General features: G+C 36.1%; 8 non-coding genes across 8 annotated transcripts; 2 read left to right on the plus strand and 6 right to left on the minus strand.

Moving 5' to 3' along the window:
- Positions 1 to 11,559: 11,559 nt before the first annotated feature.
- Trnal-cag lies at positions 11,560 to 11,642 on the plus strand. The gene has a single exon. It is a non-coding gene; the product is annotated as a tRNA-Leu (tRNA).
- Positions 11,643 to 12,027: 385 nt separating this feature from the next.
- On the minus strand, positions 12,028 to 12,100 carry Trnar-acg. Its single transcript has one exon. It is a non-coding gene; the product is annotated as a tRNA-Arg (tRNA).
- Positions 12,101 to 12,777: 677 nt separating this feature from the next.
- On the minus strand, positions 12,778 to 12,850 carry Trnar-acg. The gene has a single exon. It is a non-coding gene; the product is annotated as a tRNA-Arg (tRNA).
- Positions 12,851 to 14,341: 1,491 nt separating this feature from the next.
- Trnar-acg lies at positions 14,342 to 14,414 on the minus strand. Its single transcript has one exon. It is a non-coding gene; the product is annotated as a tRNA-Arg (tRNA).
- Positions 14,415 to 15,372: 958 nt separating this feature from the next.
- Positions 15,373 to 15,444, minus strand: Trnae-uuc. The gene has a single exon. It is a non-coding gene; the product is annotated as a tRNA-Glu (tRNA).
- A 2,719-nt stretch (positions 15,445 to 18,163) lies between these two features.
- Positions 18,164 to 18,234, plus strand: Trnag-gcc. Its single transcript has one exon. It is a non-coding gene; the product is annotated as a tRNA-Gly (tRNA).
- A 745-nt stretch (positions 18,235 to 18,979) lies between these two features.
- On the minus strand, positions 18,980 to 19,051 carry Trnae-uuc. Its single transcript has one exon. It is a non-coding gene; the product is annotated as a tRNA-Glu (tRNA).
- Positions 19,052 to 19,586: 535 nt separating this feature from the next.
- Trnag-gcc lies at positions 19,587 to 19,657 on the minus strand. Its single transcript has one exon. It is a non-coding gene; the product is annotated as a tRNA-Gly (tRNA).
- Between the last annotated feature and the right edge of the window lie 1,784 nt (positions 19,658 to 21,441).

Here is a 21,441-nt window from a genome sequence, read left to right on the forward strand (position 1 = left end):
CTGGTGTTATTTAGTTTTTTTTTTTTTTTTTGAAAAATCGACTTTTTGGGACTATTAGTAAATACAAGAGTAATGAAACATCTCCTATGTCATCGTAGGTCACTGTTAACATATAATATGTGATATTTCATTAGGGCTATTGTCCTCAGTTTTGCATAAGGGTGATCATTTAATTTGTAAATTAAAAAAAATATTCTCAACAGATCTAACAAATCAACTTTGTTTGTATAGTTTTGAATCATGATTCTTTATTGGCATGCAACTCTTCGTTAAGATATTTTCATTAAGGTTTTCTTTTGAACAGTTAAAATAAAACGTTCCAATAACAATAATCAGTGAATTCATTGAAGCCCAGACAACCAGAAATCGCATGAAAGTTCACGTTACAACTCGTTTATTCATACTAATTACATCAAACTCGCTAAACACCGTGGATAAACTCGTCAGATTGATGAGTTTCCTCGCATAAAACACTTCTTTTCTGAGTTCATTTGTACATTTTGTTTCGTCCCGTACACACGTACAGAGTAAGTCGGATCAATCCGTACCAGCTGTCAAATCATCATTTGTTATCATAAGTTAAGTCGCATAATATTGCAGGTTAGTTCGGTAGAATATTTATACACTCGCATTATATGTTATTATTCATCACATAATATATGCACGCATATCGCCTCCACTTTAGTACGTAGAAGGCCGATTCGCAACATCTTATGAGTGAAATTTTGCACATATAGAGCCTCCAGGTGATTTCGTTATACGTACATTTTGGTTGTCTGGGAGCACAACTCTATCTGCCATAATCAAAATACAGATAAAAAAAATGGAAAAGCTTGCAGAAAGAAACTGAAAAGAAAAATGAATTCTCTCATTCATTGCGGAACCTTTTCGACATCGCGAAGAAGTATAAACCAAAAACTAAAGAGGAGAAAAAAGCATCTCAGTATTTGCAAGAACAACGAGAACAATCCACTTTTACAACAACAACTGAGACTGGTCCAACGGAAACTATCTCATGTAGTGATTTTGAGGAGGAAGCTAATTTACAGGTAACAGAAGAGACTAATCCGCCAACTAGTGAGCAGAAAGAAGCAAGTCTACAGCAAAAGATAACATTGACTGGTAGTGATTTTGAGTCCTCATCTCAAATCCAGAGTGAGTCCTTTACTTCGATCGGTACTATCGGCGAAGATTTACAGATACCAGGTAAGTGTGAATTGAATACATTGCAAATATGTTTTAAAATGTTCTTCATGGATTCTAATATTTTTGATTTTTATATTTTTTTCTAGGTCCTCCAAAATCATCTTCAACTCCTAAACCACAATTAAAAAACGTTATTACTGTCGATGTGGCTGCTGCTTTGGACCGCTGCAAAGTGAGTGATCGAAATGCGGTATTTCTAATTTCATCTATAGCGAAATCTTTGGGGCACGACGTTTCAACATTATTGTTGAACAAGGAGTCCATTGGATATTCAAAAAAAAAAATCGTAAGTAAAAGCACCATGAGCTGAAAACAACATTTAAGCCACAGGTTAACTTAACAGTTCACTGGGATTCAAAGCTGCTTCCTAGTATATTGTCGTCTAAAGCCATCCCCAAAACTGAACGATTGGCTATAGTTGTATCTGGTGATGGCATCCGTAAGTTGTTAGCTGTTCCCCCCATCCAAAATTCAACAGGAATAGAACAAGCAGTAGCAGTTTATAATGCAGTTGTCGATTGGGGTCTTGAAGGCAGGTAAGTGTGTTTTAGCTTCAATTTTATTATTTTTTTTTTGTGTATTAACGATACTTTACACCAGGGTGCATTCGTGTCGAACTGAAGTGGTTTTAAATTTACAATTCATAAAACAATTCTTGTTTCATTACAATTTTATTATTGATAATTTCTAAAATATAACGTTCGTTTTTTGGGGTTATGTTTACATCATTTGATACCACTGCATCAAACACTGGTCGAAAGAAAGGAGCGTGTCAACATCTAAACAATATGTTTAAAAGACAGCTTATTGGACTTCCCTGTAGACATCACATACACGAGCTGTTAGTTGGCAAGGCATTCAAGGTACTGCAATTTGAAACAGCACAATCTCCAAATGTTGAGATCTTTAAGCGGTTTCAGATGGAATGGCACCGCATAGAAAAGAGTTCATACCATTCTAGTTTAAATGATGCGTTCGTTAAATCATCAATAACAGACAACGAGAGGGTAATTCTATCAGAATTTTTTGAGTGACAACTAATAGAACATCATCACCACGAAGATTATCGTGAAGTTATTCAGCTTACGATTATATTTTTGGGTGGAAAAATTAATGAAAATTTTAAAATAAGAACTCCTGGTGCTTTCCATTATGCAAGATGGATGGCTAAAATTATTTATTCTTTAAAAATGTTCCTTTACCGATACACTTTTGCGTTACCTAAGGCAACTAAAGATGAATTAGCACGATTTAATGTATTCATTGGGAAAGTATATCTAAGAAACTGGTTTCTTTCTCAATTTGTTAAAATCGCTTAAAATTTACGAGGCTGTTGACAAAGAAGTTGCCGAAGCAGTACATAAAGGGTTCTCGAATCATCTGCAGTATTTGGATAGCAATCTCATCGGATTGTGTTTGTTTGACGAAAAGTTGGATGTAGCAGATAAAAAAAGAATTATGGAAGCCTTACATACATCAGGTAAATACTTCGTTTAATTTGTTGTACCGAGATTATTATTTTTCTAACATTGATTTTCAGATACCCAAAAAATTGTACCTGCTAAATCCATAACCGAATCAAACGACGCTTCAACACTCGAGCTACACTCGTTTGTACAAGGATGTCAAGATACTAAAAAAATGTTCCATGCTCTAGAGATTCCGGAATCCTTGTTGGAAACTGATATTACGCAGTGGAATTGCAAAAAAGAATATGAAGATGCCAAAAGACGTATTCAAAGTTTGGAAGTAGTAAATGACAAAGCGGAACGAGGTATTGCATTAATTAAAACATATAATTCGAAATTGTCAACCGATGAAAATCAGAAACAGTTCATTTTGCAATTAGTCGAAGAACATCGAAAAATGTATAAAAGTCCAAACAAATCAGATGTAATTTAGGAAATATATGCGATGTAATGTACCAAAAACAACCAACATGATATTGTTTTAATATCACAATTCCTTTTCTCTCCCTTTCGTTGCTTACCTCATTGCTACTACAACCATTGCAAAATCTAACAGTTCCCCATCTTAAGGGCCCCGGGGTTACAGTTCAGAGGCTTCTCACCAATCACTCTGATTTTTTTTATCTGAGCTTGCACAGATGGTGCAAAACTGAATTAGAAAGGTCACTGAGGCTCAATGCTTGATCTCTGAGATGAGTGCATCTGAAACCACGAAGTAGCAAGCGGATTTTGTATGAGACGAGGACTCCAAACTGGTTCAGCTTAGTGAAGTGTTGCATTCCGAATGAAAATCACGCAAAACTTTTCAAAAGGACCTTTCTAACAATGAGAGGCTTTCTAGAAAACTCTTTTGTTGTTAACTAAGTTACCTTTACATTTTTCGTCGAACATTACGCAAATATTATGTAGTAGTCCACACCATAATCTTTCGGTCTGAAAATATTAAGGTTGAAATTTTTACAATGACACCATAATTAAGGAAAGTGAACGAGACTTTTGCGAGAAATCATGGTTTCAAACTATACGAAAAATGATGCACCCTAATGGAAAATGAGAGAAACTCCCTAATGAAATATGTAAACAGTGTCCTACGATGATGTCGCATATCAAATGGAACTGGAGGCGCATGAATTCAGAGGATTTCAAAGCCTCTCTAAACAAAAATGAAGACAATGGCCTACGATTATAAAAGAGATATTGCAATTTTAGGGAAAACTTTCCGTTTTACGGTGCAACGAAAAGCTACCGCAGCTGTCACATCACTGATTTGCACTGGTGAATCATCAGTAGGCTTCAATGATACCTTGGATACCTTGATGATCGTTGTTTGTTGCTATTTTTCATAGCGTTTTCTCTTTCAAGCATACTATGATTGAATTGTTTGCTTCAATGATGGAATGATTTCGAAGCCTGCGGTAGAACTTTGACAGCTGCGGTAACACTCTGCGGCTACCGCAAACCGGAAAATTTTCTTAACAACCGTAATATTAAAATACTATTGTGCTAAAAAAAGGATCAAATTCAAAATTTCTTGATTTTTTTTTTTAGTTTTCGGCAAACACCAATGGAAAATAAGTGAGCCACCCAAATGAAATATCACGAATCTAATGAAGGAAATGGCCTGCGATGATGAAAGAGGTGATAAAATACTATTGTTTTTAATATCTTATTAAAATTATGATTTATCGACAGAAAGGCCCACCCTAATGGAAAATAAGTGAACCACCCTAATAAAATACCACATATTAAATGTAGAAAATGGCTTACGATAATGTGAGAGATGTTCCAATACTATTGTCTTCAATATTCAATTAAAATTCTATTTTTTTTATTTTTTAACAAAAAGGACCACCTTAATGGAAAGTAAATGAACCACCCTAATGAAATATCACATATAATATGCTTTCAGTGGCCAACAATTATAAAGGATACGTTTCAATACTATTGTTTTGAATTTCTCAGCAATTGAATTCAAATCGTTCATTTCAAATTCAATTCACTCCCCCAACTCAAAGTCCCAAAAGGTCGATTTTTATTTTTTTTTTTCAAATAACACCAGATCTCGACGCATTTCTAAGACATCTGGCATCAAAAAAAATTTAATTTCGGAAATTTCATGAGATTGACTCCTGATTGGTTGGAGAAACTGTGTTGTCAAGAATTATTCTAATCTGGTCGCCCCTGCTCCATTTGTGCTCTACTGCTTTCTTTCTTTTTTGACAATTTCGTCCGCAATGATGGCAGCACAGTTAGTTTCAGTTTCAGCATCATCCAGGCAAGGCGGTAATGTTGGTAAACAGAACGGCCATCAAGTTAAAGATGGCCTCCTAGCCGCTTTCGCCAAGTGATTACACCTTACTCTGGCTACAGAGTAAAATGCACACACCTTGGGAAAAAAAACGCGGTCTCCCGTGTTACCTTAATTTAAACAATTTCAACCATCGCAATTTTGATTTTCCTTTACGTTCATTCCAGCGAAAAAAAAAACCGATCGGTTGCAGTTTTGATACAAAATCTTACTATCTGACACACCGTAAAATACACGAAAATAAATCATCAAAAATTTGAATTGAAATCTTATACAAAGTCAAGTATTCTCGTATTTCTGACGTGAACTCATGCTTCTTCTTCTTCTTCTTCTTTCTGGCGTTACGTCCCTACTGGGACAGAGCCTGCTTCTCAGCTTAGTGTTCTTATGAGCACTTCCACAGTTAATAACTGAGAGCTTACTATGCCAATGACCATTTTTGCATGTGTATATCGTGTGGCAGGTACGAAGATACTCTATGCCCTGGGAAGTCGAGAAAATTTCCAACCCGAAAAGATCCTCGACCGGTGGGATTCGAACCCACGACCCTCAGCTTGGTCTTGCTGAATAGCTGCGCGTTTACCGCTACGGCTATCTGGGCCCCTTAACTCATGCGTGAACTCATGCGTTTGGTACAAACAATTGAAATAAGGCTTCGGAACCCTACGAAGCAAACTGCTTTCCACCTGCATGGAAAAACAAAGTTTGTCGTACATTCCAAACAGTAATTTGCTTGTATCTGTTAAGTGGGCAATAAAAAAAATCAAAGCTTTGGATTATTAAAATTTGTTTGAGTATTCCATATCAAATGGTTGCATTATGTCAAAATGGACGGAAACGGTTCAATTATATGGGGGTTAAGACTCGTGAGAAACGGTGGAGTTATAAGGCCACCATTTGCCGAATTGTTTGCGCTTCAAATCATTTACACATGTATATTTTACCATATATTATCAATTGAATACAGTGGTCACACTATCATGGATCATTACTATTTGAAATGTGTGTGGAGTGGAGTACAGTGACTAATAATCGTCACAAGGTGACCCATAATAGTGTGAGCAGTGTACTTTACAACAAACCGTTAAGAGCAATGGTATAAATAATGGTACAGTCACCACACGCAGTTGAATCACCCACAATGTATGAATCAGCTGATTTCAAAAGACAAAATTATTATCAAACTTAACACAAAACATCACAGAATCATTTTTACTGATAAGCAACACATAGTGTTCAGCCATTTCAAGGAATTTTATCCCAGTAAAATAGCTCTTGATCGCGGCATGAACCAACAATATTATTAAATTCTTTTTGTAGCTATTTGGGCTGTATTTTTGTCAAACTTTGTAAGCCGTGTGCCTATTGGCGCCTAGCTTGAAAAGACGTTTTAAAGTTTGTTTCAAAGATTTTTTTGTGAGAGAATGAGCCCCAGACAACATTTACAGATTCAATAAACATAGCTATGAGAGATAAATGCGTATTTATACGGATTTGGCATAGATTTTTGAGTAAAATACATGATCAATAAATTGTGGGAAATATACACACCAGTCACAATTTATGAATCAGCGTTCAAACTGTTAGTACTTAGTATTTCAAAAAATAATTCTTAGTTTCAAATAATTTCCAATGTGAAATTTTGTTACGGAAGAGCAAAAGTGGATTGCGACCGTTCATAAACTACGAAAATTTCTTTTTATTGTGGAAAAGGAATCTGAACATACTAATGCATTTCCATAATTTTGGAAATAAAACAAAATCTTACGAAAAAAAATTATTTAGGAAGATTATTAGCTTGTACAGACATAAAAAATTGTGGACGTTGTTTATGTAAGGCCTCAAAGATTATTATGTTGAATAATTTATGGACAAATACAAAATCATAAATTTGTGAGGAACAAAATGAAACAGTATAGATGAAAAAAATGTAAAGAATTTTTTAGTTACACCTGATTGGTTCTTTCTAATTTTGCTATAGAACGGGATATTGCTTCTGCAGAAGGTCCAAGAGCAACTAGTGGGAAAGAAAAGAACTAGTTTGCATCCTCCCTGATTGATATCAATACCAATTGTTTGTCATTTTTATGATTATTTTTTTTTTGCACGTTAGTTTTTTTTAGATTAACTCCCATGCTGAACTGTTGGCTCTTCTATCAGACTCATGAAGAAGTAAAAGATAATCAAACTTTTAAAAAATAAAAAATCAGAGGTCATGGAGATCTAATGATTGTCTAATTACACTACCTTTTATCATCCTCCAAACAAACATGCTCCAGAACAGAGGCGCGTCCACGTTCGCAACCATGGGTAGGACAAGTGTTGGCAAATATTTTTGCACAGTGAAGCAAAGAAAAGTTTTAACCCTGTACTGGAAAATGAAAGTTACTGTATTTGAGGAGCTCAAACGCAAAGAGTGTAAGTGACATTTTAATCGGTTTTGAGTTGAGTCAAGGAAATTTTTCTGTTTTTAAGCGTTCTAACGAAATGTTTAGGTGATTTTTTCGCTCAATAGAAAAAAAGCAACACAATTCATAGAAGACCGTCTGCTTTTTTGAACAAAACCTAATAGGAGCCAGGAGATATGAGTTTGTTTCTTCATAGTATCAGAGTAGGAATATGTCTAAGAATAAATACGTTTTTAAGAACTCCTAGTGACATTACGACAAGTATTACTGTATGTGTTCTCTCATGATTTTCGCTAGAAATTTCCATCAGATATTTATCAAGCTATTTTCCCAAATGTTCAGATATTCCTTCGGAAATGTCTAAAGGAATTAATTTAGTGATTATGTCCCAATGAATTTCTCCACTAATTTCCCTACGGTATTTCTCCAAGAATTTTATTTGGAGGGGGAGCGAACCTCAGAAATGGAAATTCTCCAAAGAATATTTCAGAAATCATCTGAATTCCTCCAAAATTTCTTTGAGACATTTTTCAAGAAAGTCCTAACTCCTCTAAGATTTTATCCATCGATTTTCTTGAGACATCCTCCAATATTCCCGGTCAAAACATCTTTAAAAATTCAATCGATAGCTTCACCATAAATTTTCCTTGAAACTAGTTTTTCAGTATTCATAAAAGATTTCACTTATGGATTTCTCTAAAGATACCTTCAGCAATTGTTCCAGAGAAATTCCTCGCAAAATTATTCGAGATTTTCTCAAGTAAAGTCTGGTTTGCTGATGACAAGAAACGTAATCGCTTATCTGATGACAAGAAAAGTAACCGCAAATCTCGATTTGCTTCTAAATATGTTCAAGAGAATCACATTTCTTTGATCACTGTACGCAGTTTAGAAGAAATTTCATTTCAAATAGGCCTCTCTGTAAGAAATTTCTTGACCCATTCAGTTCTTGGGCAAATCAGCAAAAACTTAGCTTCAGTCTTGAAAGTTTTTTTTTCAGGAATTCTTCGAGGAATGTTCCTAGGGAAATGCCTAAGAATTCCTTCTGGAAAATAAATCCGTGTGCTATTTTTAAAGTTAATCCTAGGGTAACCTCTGTTGAAACAGGGGTAAGTTTAAAAGTAACCCTTGATGAACAAGGTTCTCTGATATAACTTCTGGGCTCTTGAGGAAGTTGAGGAAGATTTCCTTGATAATTTACCAAGATAACTGAAAAACATTGGACAGAATCTCTAATTTGTAAAGGAATAATCGGAGGAAAAATTGGAAAAATTGCTGTAGTATAAACTGGTGGGAAAATTGAAACAAACTTTTGAAGATTGCATTTTTTTGGATTTCTGAGAGAAAACGTGGATGAACTCTTGAAGGAACCTACATGAACAGGTGCAGGAATTCTTGCAGGGTTTCTTGAAAAAAAAAGAACTCTTGAGCTATTGTTTTCAAACACTCTGGACTATCTTTATGAATTTCCTCGAAAGTAATTCTGTAGAAATCTTTTGAAGATCGCTTAGAGTCACAACTCGGTTGAAGAATTAGTGAAAACATAACTTGAGAAAATTATAGAATATTTAAGGAAAAACAACAAAGTAATACCTGAGGAAATAACTAATTAATATGAAGTTATAATGGATTTCCTTGATCGAATTCTAGAGAAATTCTCCTTAGAATCTTTTGAAAAATCTCTGAAAGAATTTCTGGGAGAATCGGTAAAAGCATTTCTGGAGAGATCCCTGTAGGAAACCCTGAAAATATACTGAATAAATTCACTATGATTATTCTTGAAGCTTTTCTTCTGGGAATTTTAGAAGCAATTCTTGAAGAGCCTGTTGAACCAGTTATTGTCTCCAATGGTTTCTTGGAGCAGAATAAGGAAAAAGAGATTTCTTAGACAATTTTAGATAAAATAGTTTCTTTAGAGACGCTTCAATAAAAATAAAGACTTTTTAAAGACTTGCATTAAAACAGAGAACAAGTCTCTAAAAAAAAAACCTTATACTAGTGCTGCCTATGGCATTATTCATTCGATCAACTTTTGTTATCATACATTGAAAAAATATGAATATTCTTTAAATGTATATCCTTTTAAACTTTTAATAACAATTTTATTAAATGAAATAGGGAAAGTGTACCAGTTATGGCCATAGTGGTTCCCTATTTGGCCATATGTGAAATTTTGATAACTTTTCAATTTGAAATCTTTTTGAATGTTTTAATATTAAGATACATCTTAAATCTAACTACTACAACAAACAAAAGTTTTCAAAATTTGAAGACATTAAAGTCATCACGTATGGCGAAATAGGGAACCACTATGTCCATAACTGGTACACCTACCCTAATAAAATAAAAAATAGGCCAAACTGCTTGCTTTTACACACTTAATCTGTTCGGTAAAAATAAACTGGGTTTTGAAACTACCGAAAAAGTCAGTAAACTAAAAATAAATGTCAAAAATCGAAAAACAGAGATTTTTCACTGAAATTTTGCAGAGAGATATCTTTTTATATCATATATCAATAAAAAATAAAACATGGTGAAATTTGCTTTTCAATTACGCGTGACGGCAGTTTTCATTTTACTGGCTTTTTCGGTAGTTCCAAAACCCAGCAAAATTTTACCCGCCCCAGTAATTTAATCTAAGTGTGTACAACCAGTGACGTTTCTAATTTCCTCATATATTCCCAGATAACAAATGGATGAACAGAGAGAAACTGAAAAGGCTTGAAAAATGTTTTATCGCGCAGAAACTCCATCAAATACCTTATTGTATCTTAAGTCGCTGATCGAGTTTTATGTATATTTGACAGATGAGAAATACTTTAAGTTAATGTCAAAAGATACAAACTCTAGTGGAATTAAATGGTATAGTACTAAATTCGGTTTTTCATCTACATAGTTTGAGTTAGTTTACAATCTTTCTTTTGATCTTTTTTTTTTTTTTTTGATGAATCGTGGGTAGGACAATCCTTTAACTGTCCTACCCAAGTTTTTTCGTGCGTAGTACACGTCCTACCTGTCCTACCCACTTCCCGCGCCACTGCTCCAGAAGCATATAAATCCACAAATTCAATGTTCACTATTCATTAGAATGTTATGGTTTAATTTTATGTAAACTGTTTGCCGTACAGTGGATTAGACAAAGAATGTACAATTTATGCAAAGTTTGGCAAACAGCCTTCGAAAAAAAATGTTCGAGATATTCTCCATTTTGATATGGTTACATAAATTAACCGCCTATTCCCACATTGTTATTTGTCCAATTACCATTTCCCAGACTGTTGAAATTGTTTGCGGTACTGTCCGTTTATTGTTACTTTGGATGTTGTGTGGTACTGTTGAGATACTGTCATAAGTGGTTGTGGATAGTTTGGGTTATAGTACCGGCATGGTTCCAGTTTATGCGGGCAAGTTTTACCCCAATTTTTACTGCAATTCGCCTGTTTTACCCCATAAGTGCATTTTGAAGCACTTCGCCTTGATTTTCCGGCATGAAAAGAGTCAGAGCGGGGATCTGATGGACGGCTTGAGATAAAAATGAAAAGAGATACAGTCGACGCGGGGAATATTTTCGTGAATTGCTTCGTTCCGTCATCGTCGTCTCCGGAAACTACCAAAGACATACAAAAAAAAACGAGAAAGAAACGTCGCGTCGCTCTACCCGACAACGACGCCATCGACGCCTGCTTCGATTCGGACAGTGCAGTGCAGTGATGATGAACGACGGCCGTTCACACTGAAAAACCAGCGCGGCAAACTCCACGTGGAGTGCGGTCACCAATCGTACACAAAGTCCGAATCGGTTTCTACCAACGAATAAACACACCTTGGATTAAATGTGCTCACGACGATTCATCCAGAAGTGGCATTGCGTACACGAATATAAACCGTTTCATCTGGCCGTCGGTTTCTATTTCTCAAAGATTGAAATACCGACGGCATTTGCCCACTGTGGTGCTTCTTCATTCGTGCGAAAGAAATTCTATTTGCTCTCAGTCTGGCATCTGAAATTTATTCTGTCCTATTTTCTATCCTCTCGTTACAGGTAATGCGTGCGACGATGACTTTTTGAGTGTTTGCCAAAAGTTCGGGCGAAGCTGGTCTACATTGTAGACGAATCGAAGGTGAGCGCTATCCACCGTGGTCGGTAACAAAAGAAACTTCTTTATCAGTCAGGATGGCCGAGCGGTCTAAGGCGCTACGTTCAGGTCGTAGTCTTCTCTGAAGGCGTGGGTTCGAATCCCACTTCTGACAATAAACTTTTTTTTTGGCAATGAGCAATGAATCAAATAAAGTATTGTACAATTTGTACTTATTTAATTTCGAAGCGCGATCAAATCAAGTGAAGAAAAACATCCCATCTGTATCGGTTCATGATGTCTCGCTAGTTGAAACAAGCTTGATAAATTTGTTCGTAAAGTAAAACCCATTTTCTCGCTTATTTACCAATACCAGATGGGGTAGATCTAATCTAATCAGAGCTGTAGCAGAAGATGATAAACAGGTACTCATGATGTGTTGCGGATCATGATTGTGAGCGGATAGATATATATAAGCGAGAGTTACTCTCAATTGTCTCTCTCCCATGCACGAGCGTTATCTATCTATCTAGAAGTAACATTCGCCACAAAAAGCAATTCGATCCTGCCAGGAGTCGAACCTGGAATCTTCTGATCCGTAGTCAGACGCGTTATCCATTGCGCCACAGGACCTTGATGATTTAAGTTTACAACAGAAATTGTGGTTTAAATCTAATTAACAGAAATGTCGAAAAGTAAAAAAGTCAAACCTTTATATTTTGAGCAACAAAAGTTTTCGAGCGACAAAGATTGATTTCAAATGTCCGAAATTTGCAACACGTGGTTTCTGAAAAACCCCTATTCAAAATTATGTAGGGGTGAGAAACTGTGGAGTTATAAGGCCACCATTTGCCGAATTGTTTGCGCTTCAAATCATTTACACATGTATATTTTACCTTATATTATCAATTGAATACAGTGGTCACACTATCATGGGTCTCCCACTATTATGGGTCATTTCTATTTGAAATGCGTTTGGAGTACAGTGACTAATAATGCGTACACGAATATAAACCGTTTCATCTGGCCGTCGGTTTACATTTCTCAAAGATTGAAATACCGACGGCATTTGCCCACTGTGGTGCTTCTTCATTCGTGCGAAAGAAATTCTATTTACCAATACCAGATGGGGTAGATCTAATCTAATCAGAGCTGTAGCAGAAGATGATAAACAGGTACTCATGATGTGTTGCGGATCATGATTGTGAGCGGATAGATATATATAAGCGAGAGTTACTCTCAATTGTCTCTCTCCCATGCACGAGCGTTATCTATCTATCTAGAAGTAACATTCGCCACAAAAAGCAATTCGATCCTGCCAGGAGTCGAACCTGGAATCTTCTGATCCGTAGTCAGACGCGTTATCCATTGCGCCACAGGACCTTGATGATTTAAGTTTACAACAGAAATTGTGGTTTAAATCTAATTAACAGAAATGTCGAAAAGTAAAAAAGTCAAAACTTTATATTTTGAGCAACAAAAGTTTTCGAGCGACAAAGATTGATTTCAAATGTCCGAAATTTGCAACACGTGGTTTCTGAAAAACCCCTATTCAAAATTATGTAGGGGTGAGAAACTGTGGAGTTATAAGGCCACCATTTGCCGAATTGTTTGCGCTTCAAATCATTTACACATGTATATTTTACCTTATATTATCAATTGAATACAGTGGTCACACTATCATGGGTCTCCCACTATTATGGGTCATTTCTATTTGAAATGCGTTTGGAGTACAGTGACTAATAATGCGTACACGAATATAAACCGTTTCATCTGGCCGTCGGTTTACATTTCTCAAAGATTGAAATACCGACGGCATTTGCCCACTGTGGTGCTTCTTCATTCGTGCGAAAGAAATTCTATTTACCAATACCAGATGGGGTAGATCTAATCTAATCAGAGCTGTAGCAGAAGATGATAAACAGGTACTCATGATGTGTTGCGGATCATGATTGTGAGCGGATAGATATATAAGCGAGAGTTACTCTCAATTGCCTCTCTCCCATGCACGAGCGTTATCTATCTATCTAGAATAGACTGGCCCTAAAACAAAAATGTTGTAAAACTCAACGGGGCACCCCCTATATATGTGCCTTAGGGTAAGAAAATAGCGCTCACAAAATTTCAACTCGATTGGTTGCTCCACCAGCTGGCGCATTCAATTTGAAGTTTGTATGGAATATTCGTTTCGAATATATTGAGAATTGACCCAAAGTCACTGTTTCGTTCCGTATACTAGTTGATCGCGTTCAATTGAGCCCAGAATGACAAATACACTAGTTGATACCCTAATGAACATAATTGCAGAAGGTTGTATCTAGATTTAAGCTCGTTTTTATAACCATTTCAGTTATTGAAAGTTAGGCTTAGATCAGCCTCCCGTACAGTCACATATAGGCATGCGCCTTGTGCAGCAGCTCGCCCAGCGTCATAGGTGGCTATGATGCGCTTAGTGGCTATGTTGAGGAAATACAAAGCAGTATAGCATGAGCTTAGCAAATCTACTTTAAATAGTTAAAACACCAACTTTATCAATTTTAATCATGATACAACCTTCTACAATATTGTTTGCTATGGTATAAAGTAGTGTTTTTGACATTCTGGGTGCAATTGAACGCGATCAACGATTTTCCTGAACCAAACATAGATGATGCGCTAAATCCCATATGTTTGAGCTGAAAATCCCATATTAACTTCAATTCAAATGCGCCAGCTCATAGAACGACCATCTGAGCTGAAACTTTCAGGAAGTCTTCTTCTAACTCTAAGGAATAATTCTGGAGGGTGCCCCGTGGAATTATACAACTTTAATTTTCTTTCATACTAAGCTGGGCCAGTTTAATCTAGAAGTAACATTCGCCACAAAAAGCAATTCGATCCTGCCAGGAGTCGAACCTGGAATCTTCTGATCCGTAGTCAGACGCGTTATCCATTGCGCCACAGGACCTTTATGATTTAAGTTTACAACAGAAATTGTGGTTTAAATCTATAACAGAAATGTCGAAAAGTAAAAAAGTCAAAACTTTATATTTTGAGCAACAAAAGTTTTCGAGCGACAAAGATTGATTTCAAATGTCCGAAATTTGCAACACGTGGTTTCTGAAAAACCCCTATTCAAAATTTTCTATGAACAAAGTTGTTATTTGGGGAGTAACTTCATTCTCAATAATGCGTCTTAATGATTTATGTACATTGATAATTAATTAAGTATTAAAAGCATTCAAAAATCTCCATACGTAATTCTGATTGACGACATGAAGTAAATACATAATTAAGCAGGGATTGAATCTTGAGAAAATTGAGAGAATCTCTCGTGTTTCGCTCTCTGTAACTATCACAATATGCTGCACATTATAAGAGACTGTTCATCGTATACTGATACAACTTTGATCAGATTGAGGGGATAGTAGTGCATGATAAAATCCCTCTAAACATGCTCCAAACCTGGGGTACGCTATTGCTATTGGAAGTACGTGGATTGTTTATCATGCCAGTAAAGAAAAACCCCTCCCCAACGGTAAACAAGCGAGAAAAATGGATTTTCATCATCGCTCTCTCTTTGGGGCTCTTGTTCGCTGCTTCCATTTATCCGACTTGTTAAAACTTTGATCGTACTTCATACTCAAATGAGAGCGAATTCTGCAATGCCTGTAAATAAGTAATTAATGGACCTCAGGAATATTCGATTGTTTAAGAAGAAGATGAATCGAAGTCAAACCTCAAAATTTCAAGAGCACAAATCTGGAGAACCAAATATTCGTTTAACTTAAAACTTAATCGATCACAAGCTGGTGGTGACCAATCGATTAAGTTCACCCTAAACGGGGTTGTTCGGTTCTCCAGATTCGTGCTCTTGAAAATTTGAAAATTGGCTTCGATTCATATTCACCTTAATATTAAAAATATTCCCATACCGGGAATCGAACCCGGGCCTTCTGGGTGAAAGCCAGATATCCTAGCCACTAGACCATATGGGAAGGTGCTATAACTGATCATTTTCCTCTGTCATAATTTTAAACTGTTACATTTTACTACTCTTATATGTACTTTTGTTCTATACATTTTTATTCTGGATGTCTAAACTTTGTACTTGTTTCTTTGTTTTTGTATACCTATTGTTGTGTATCTGTATTTCTGTACTTCTATTCATTTTTTCTATATATTTGTTTATCTTAATGTCTGTACATCTGTACTTCTGTTTTTTTTTTTAATTTTTTTCTCAGCAATTCTGGTTTTTTGTGCTTACTTATGCATTTCTGTACTTCAGTACATCTGTTTTTTGTGTATTTCTTTATTTCTGTACTAATGTGCTTTTATACTTTTGCACTGCCGTACTTCTTTATTGCTGTACTTACATACGCGCTGTTCTACTTTGGTACTTCTGTATTTCTGAACTTCTATATTTCTATAATTCTGCAGTTCTGCACGTCTGTAAGTATGTATGCCACATATTTTGGTGAAATACGTTTATCTCTATAATCGTTGACAAGCCTCTAGATTGATTATTTAATCGCTACTGATGAATATGACATTGTGACATTTATGAAATCAGAAGAAATATTTATAGGAATTCGTAAAAGGAGTGCTTTGAGGAAGTTGTCTTCAGAAACTTTGCAATCCGTTTACGTTCGTAATGATCGAAATTTTTAAGGCAGGTACAATAAGTTTTCTGCAATAACGCAAAGATAGCAACGATGAAGAGGCATTGATGAATGCAGATAAGCCCTTATGAAAAAACAACACAAATTTACTCTTCTTCCTAAATCTTTCTTTCTCCTGGTTTACTTCTTGTCTGTATCTTTGGATTCTTCTCTGAGTTCGATGCAGTTTCAATTCCAAATAGCGATGGGCGATTTTGAATAGATGTTCCGAAAATCGATTTTTTCGTTCCAATCAATCGATTTTTAAATCGATTTTAGAAGCATTCAGAATCGAGTGAATCGATTTTCTTCATTCGGTGTTTTGTTTCGATTCAAAAGAATGAACTTGATTAGAATTTTCTAATGAGTTGATGAACTATAAACCTTAGTTTGAATTGTTTAATATATATTTTTTAATCTCCAACGTAATTTAATTGAAGGAATTTAAAACCATGTAAAATAGCTTTTGGTCTTATTTTGAGACTATGTTTTTGTAAATTTTCATATTCGCTTGCAAATTGAATCTATTAAATCGGTGAATCGATTCGACATATTCAATTTAAATCGATTCAGTAACATCGATGTTCAGGTCAAATTTGCCTAACGCTAAATTCCAAAACTAGTTTGCCGTTAGGCCGAATGGCCAATAGCTTTCAAAGTTCGTCAGGCCGAAAGTGTCGGGTCGAATGACGAAAGAAATAGTATCCATCAAATAATGGCAGTCAGAAATGATTCTTTACATTGATCTTTTCAGGGTGGAGTGTATTAGGGACGTTCCGATATTGTGAAGTATCGATATTTGATTCGATACGATTATCGAATCAAAGTATCGATACCATCGATATATTGATTCAAAATATCGATATATCGGAATATCATATGATAGATTTGAATGGAGAAAGAATCCTATATCGCTTAGTGACCTGCATTTAGTTTCCCAAGAGTCAATAAAAATCTTCGGATATTCAAGATTATTGGTATTTTAACCGATATGCAGGCTTGATAATTCTCCTCAACATCATTAGAGTTCGGTGAAATACTCTAGAGCAGCGTGCTGCCTTTGCCTCTTTACGAGGGAGCGAAAAAATGCCAAGCAGAGAGGCGACAAAAAATGAGCGAGGAAGATGCAGCACAAAACACAACAGAGTAAAATTCCATCAAAAAAGAATGCTCTGACAACTCCCCGAGGACTGCCTTGTTCGGACGGCAGACTGAAGAGTTCGTTTGAAGTGTGAGTAAAGGTGAGCATCGCAACAAGAGATAGAGAGTACCTGGAAAAATCCTCGCATTTTTTTGACACTCTCACTTGAATCGCTAGAGGATCTGTGTTTAAAATTTTGAGTTTAATTTTCACTCCTCAGAAAAACGGCAAAATCGCCTCCTCTTTGCATCGCAGAGGAGTTTCTATCAAGTCTGCCGATATATGTCCATATCCATACATCCTCTGTTGAGGTACATTATAGTACAAAACGAACGGTACCAACTATTTGAAATACAAAAAATAAAATATGTATGGAGAAAACTTTACAATTGATTTCTTTATATTAATGTACGATATATAGGAAGGAAATATCGATATCACCGATATATTGAATAGGAAATATCGATACCAAAATATCCAATATCGAAAGCAAAATATCGATATTCCGATATATCGGAAGTATCGGAACGTCCCTAGTGTGTATTGGATTTCCGAGGGTGAAACATGAAACCAAAGTTTCTCGAAATAATAATCTTTGATAGTGTTTTGGAAGAAAGTCTGATTATTTCAGCGTTCTGTCATAAAGATTTGTATTTTATTTTTTAACACAAATACTGATTTAGTTATATATTGCGCAATTAATAGATTGCATAACAATTTTATTTGAATGTACTTATAATTTCTCTTTCAATAAAGGTTCGACTTCCGGTTTTGGGGTAACTTTGCCACGTAAAGACATGAAAATCTAAAACCAAACTTCTTTTTGGCAGATCATTTGAATGTTTTAACATCAAGAAATGTTGTTTCAAATAAAATATTGCAAAAGTTGTATTGGTTTACTAAATTTGTATAGAAGCATCGGTGGTTCAGTGGTAGAATGCTCGCCTGCCACGCGGGCGGCCCGGGTTCGATTCCCGGCCGATGCACACAGTTTTTTCATAGACAAAACTGGGTTTTGATAAGGGTATTCAATTATTGTAGCAATTGCTTGTGCAAAATAATTTAGTATGGAGCCGTATCCTGATTTTTTTTTCGTACCAAAATTTTGTGCTGTAGGATGGAGAATCACTATATCACGCGTGTACTAGAATAAGGGCGTAAGTCGCATGATCGATTTCTCTTCGTCAACCTCTCTTCGCTAGGCAGCGATGCAATCTTGCGTCCTGAGGTGAAAAAGTGCAAACAAACCCGCATCTTGTTCACCTTTATTAACAGAAGAGAGGATCGATGAAGAGGAATCGATCATGCGACTTACGCCCTTATTCTAGTACATGCTTGATATCTTGCTTCATTAACAAGAAATACTACAAATTTATCTAATTTAGCGAAGTTTTTAGCGAAATAGAGAGATCGATGAAGAGAAATCGGCGCATGTCAGAGAGGCATGGACCGATACACAAGTTATTTGACGTTTGAGCGGTACCGTGTTATTTACAATTGGTCCTTTTGAAGTACAGTCAAACCTCCATGAGTCGATATTGAAGGGACCATCGACTCATGGAAATATCGAGTCACGGAACAGGCATTCTTTGGAAAGCTGTTTGAAGGGACCATGTAACCATGATTTTATGTTTTTGATATGGTTCCATGTGTCGATATCGAGTAATGGAACATCGACTAATGGAGGGTTGACTGTAACAGCACAGAAATTAGAATTTGCATATAAAATATTTCCCATACCGGGAATCGAACCCGGGCCTTCTGGGTGAAAGCCAGATATCCTAGCCACTAGACCATATGGGATGGATAAGAAATAAAGATGCAATGTAGTTTAGGTATAATTACAACATCACAGCAATTTTAGTCCGATTGGAAGATTTATTAAGGTGAAACAGTTTGGAATCAATTTCTAAGATTTCACTGAAACATCAAATGCACAAATCACGCGAAGAAAGCATCAAACAACAGTGAACTTTTTTATTTTGGCTTTGTGCACTACCAGAAAGCTTAAAATAAGAAGATCAGAACCGTTTTTGAACTATTTCTCCAGTTTAGTGCCTTTGAAAACTTGAGTAGGGGCACAGTCGGCCATTTTGACGGTTATCTTTGGATTCCGAGATGTTTGACCTTAAAACAAGGATTGGAGATTAGCATATCGAATATGTTTTGAAATATTTTTACTGAACAATAAACCATAAATTTTATATTGCAGCGAACCGCTAATATTGAACATTTTCGACCCCCTCCATCCATCTAGAATGAAAAAATTACGGCCTCACGCTTTTTAACCCTACTAACATATTACCCATCCCTGTATCCTCACTTTAAAAAATTTAATTGCATCGGCCGGGAATCGAACCCGGGCCGCCCGCGTGGCAGGCGAGCATTCTACCACTGAACCACCGATGCTTCTATGGATTCCCCTAAAATATTTTAAAACAAAATATTTGATACAAATCATTACATGTTAAGTGTTACAAAACATGATTATAAATGTTCCCCTTTTTACGCAAAAGAAATTTATTATTTCGAAACAATTTCTCGTAGAAAAAAAAAATTCATATTAAATCCTCGGGGATCCACCTTCGAAACACACCTTCAGTAACGGAATGGAATCGATGCTCCAACCCTCCAACATTTGAAACATCCCCGCCCTTAGTTATTCCCCACGGTTCAAATCCCAACTCTATTTGCCATCACAAAAGATTTATGAGCTTCTCTAGCCCAACTGAAGGCATTCTCAAACAGGTCAGAAATCAGATAAGATTCCAACCGAACTTGTGCCAGACAAGACAACCCCTAGCGATTCGTTCGCTCTCTCTATGAAATAAAATATTCGATTTCAATTCAATTTTAAATTTTAATTCCAACGAACGACACGAAACCAGAAGATAAGAGCAGTTCGCTTGGGTGGAGGCTAGCGTAACGAACACGGAACAAGCCCCATATTGATGACGACGTTCACTCACTATCCACTATGGGCCAGACATCGAAATTTCAAATCAAAAACAACCTAAGAAATCAAGCAAGCCGAATGAGTTGTTTCCAAGAAACCTGAAAATTAAATACCTAGTATTTGATGTTTTTTTTTTTAGAATTTCCAGATTTTCATACGACCAAAGTAGTACCAGAAATATTAGTTTTCACCACTGAAAAACGTTTAAGTAAATTTATCAACAGTATTCACTTAAAATCTAGTGCAATCTTTTTAATCTAAGATCTACATATATTCAAAACCTACATGCTAATTGGCCACATATCGCAATAAATTCACCAAATTCTGTCTTCAAATTCGCTCAGCAAATCATCGCTCGTCTCTTACACGAATACCTACGACGCGTGGATGACTGGTTGTTTTTAACTGCCGCAAAGCATTGGCGACCCCACCATCCTCTCGCTGCTATGCAATCAAAACGCGAAAAACGAATAAATTTAACACGTACAACGCGACGCGAAATAATACTCTTTTCACTTAATCTGGGTGGCGTATTTCCAACAGAATCATGATAAACGAGTATGAAAAAAAACACCTGTCAAAATGACACTCGCGAGTGTCCGGCCGAACCACCAGCGGAATCACATAACTTTAAACTTTGCGAAAGAAAACACACTTTTATCACTTTATAACACATTTGTCCGTAGAAAATTTTCATTTGGCATACCACCATCAGCCGATTCTATTATTCGTCAGCCAAATTAAAAAAAAAACGGAACCGAAGTAAATGTGACAGAAAATTCTAAACACAGCCGCTCGAGCGCACGGCTTGCTGCGATCTCCATGTAAACTAATGCATATTGCGATATGAAAAACAGCCTATTACTATAAGGAATTGCAAAACACATTTTTTGCACATATTAGGAGTTCATTTTTCGCGGCTACAAAGCCAAGTCATGCTGAAGGTGTCTGGGTTCGATTCTCGGTCGGCTCAGAATCTTTTTTGTAACGGAATTTTCCATTACTTCCCCGGGCATAGAGTGTCATCGTATCTGCCACACGATATACGAATGCGAAAACTTTGGCAAAGAAAGCTCTCATTTAATAATTGTGGACGTACTCATAAGAACACTAAGCTGAGAAGCAAGCTCTGTGGAGACGTAATACCAAGAAGAAGAAGAAGAAGTAGGGTATGAACATTTAACATTGTTGTGAATACTTTTCAAAAATGTCATATAAGTCAATATTCAAATTTCAC

This window comes from Aedes aegypti, chromosome 3 (assembly GCF_002204515.2).
Source record: "Aedes aegypti strain LVP_AGWG chromosome 3, AaegL5.0 Primary Assembly, whole genome shotgun sequence".
NCBI lineage: Eukaryota > Metazoa > Arthropoda > Insecta > Diptera > Culicidae > Aedes > Aedes aegypti.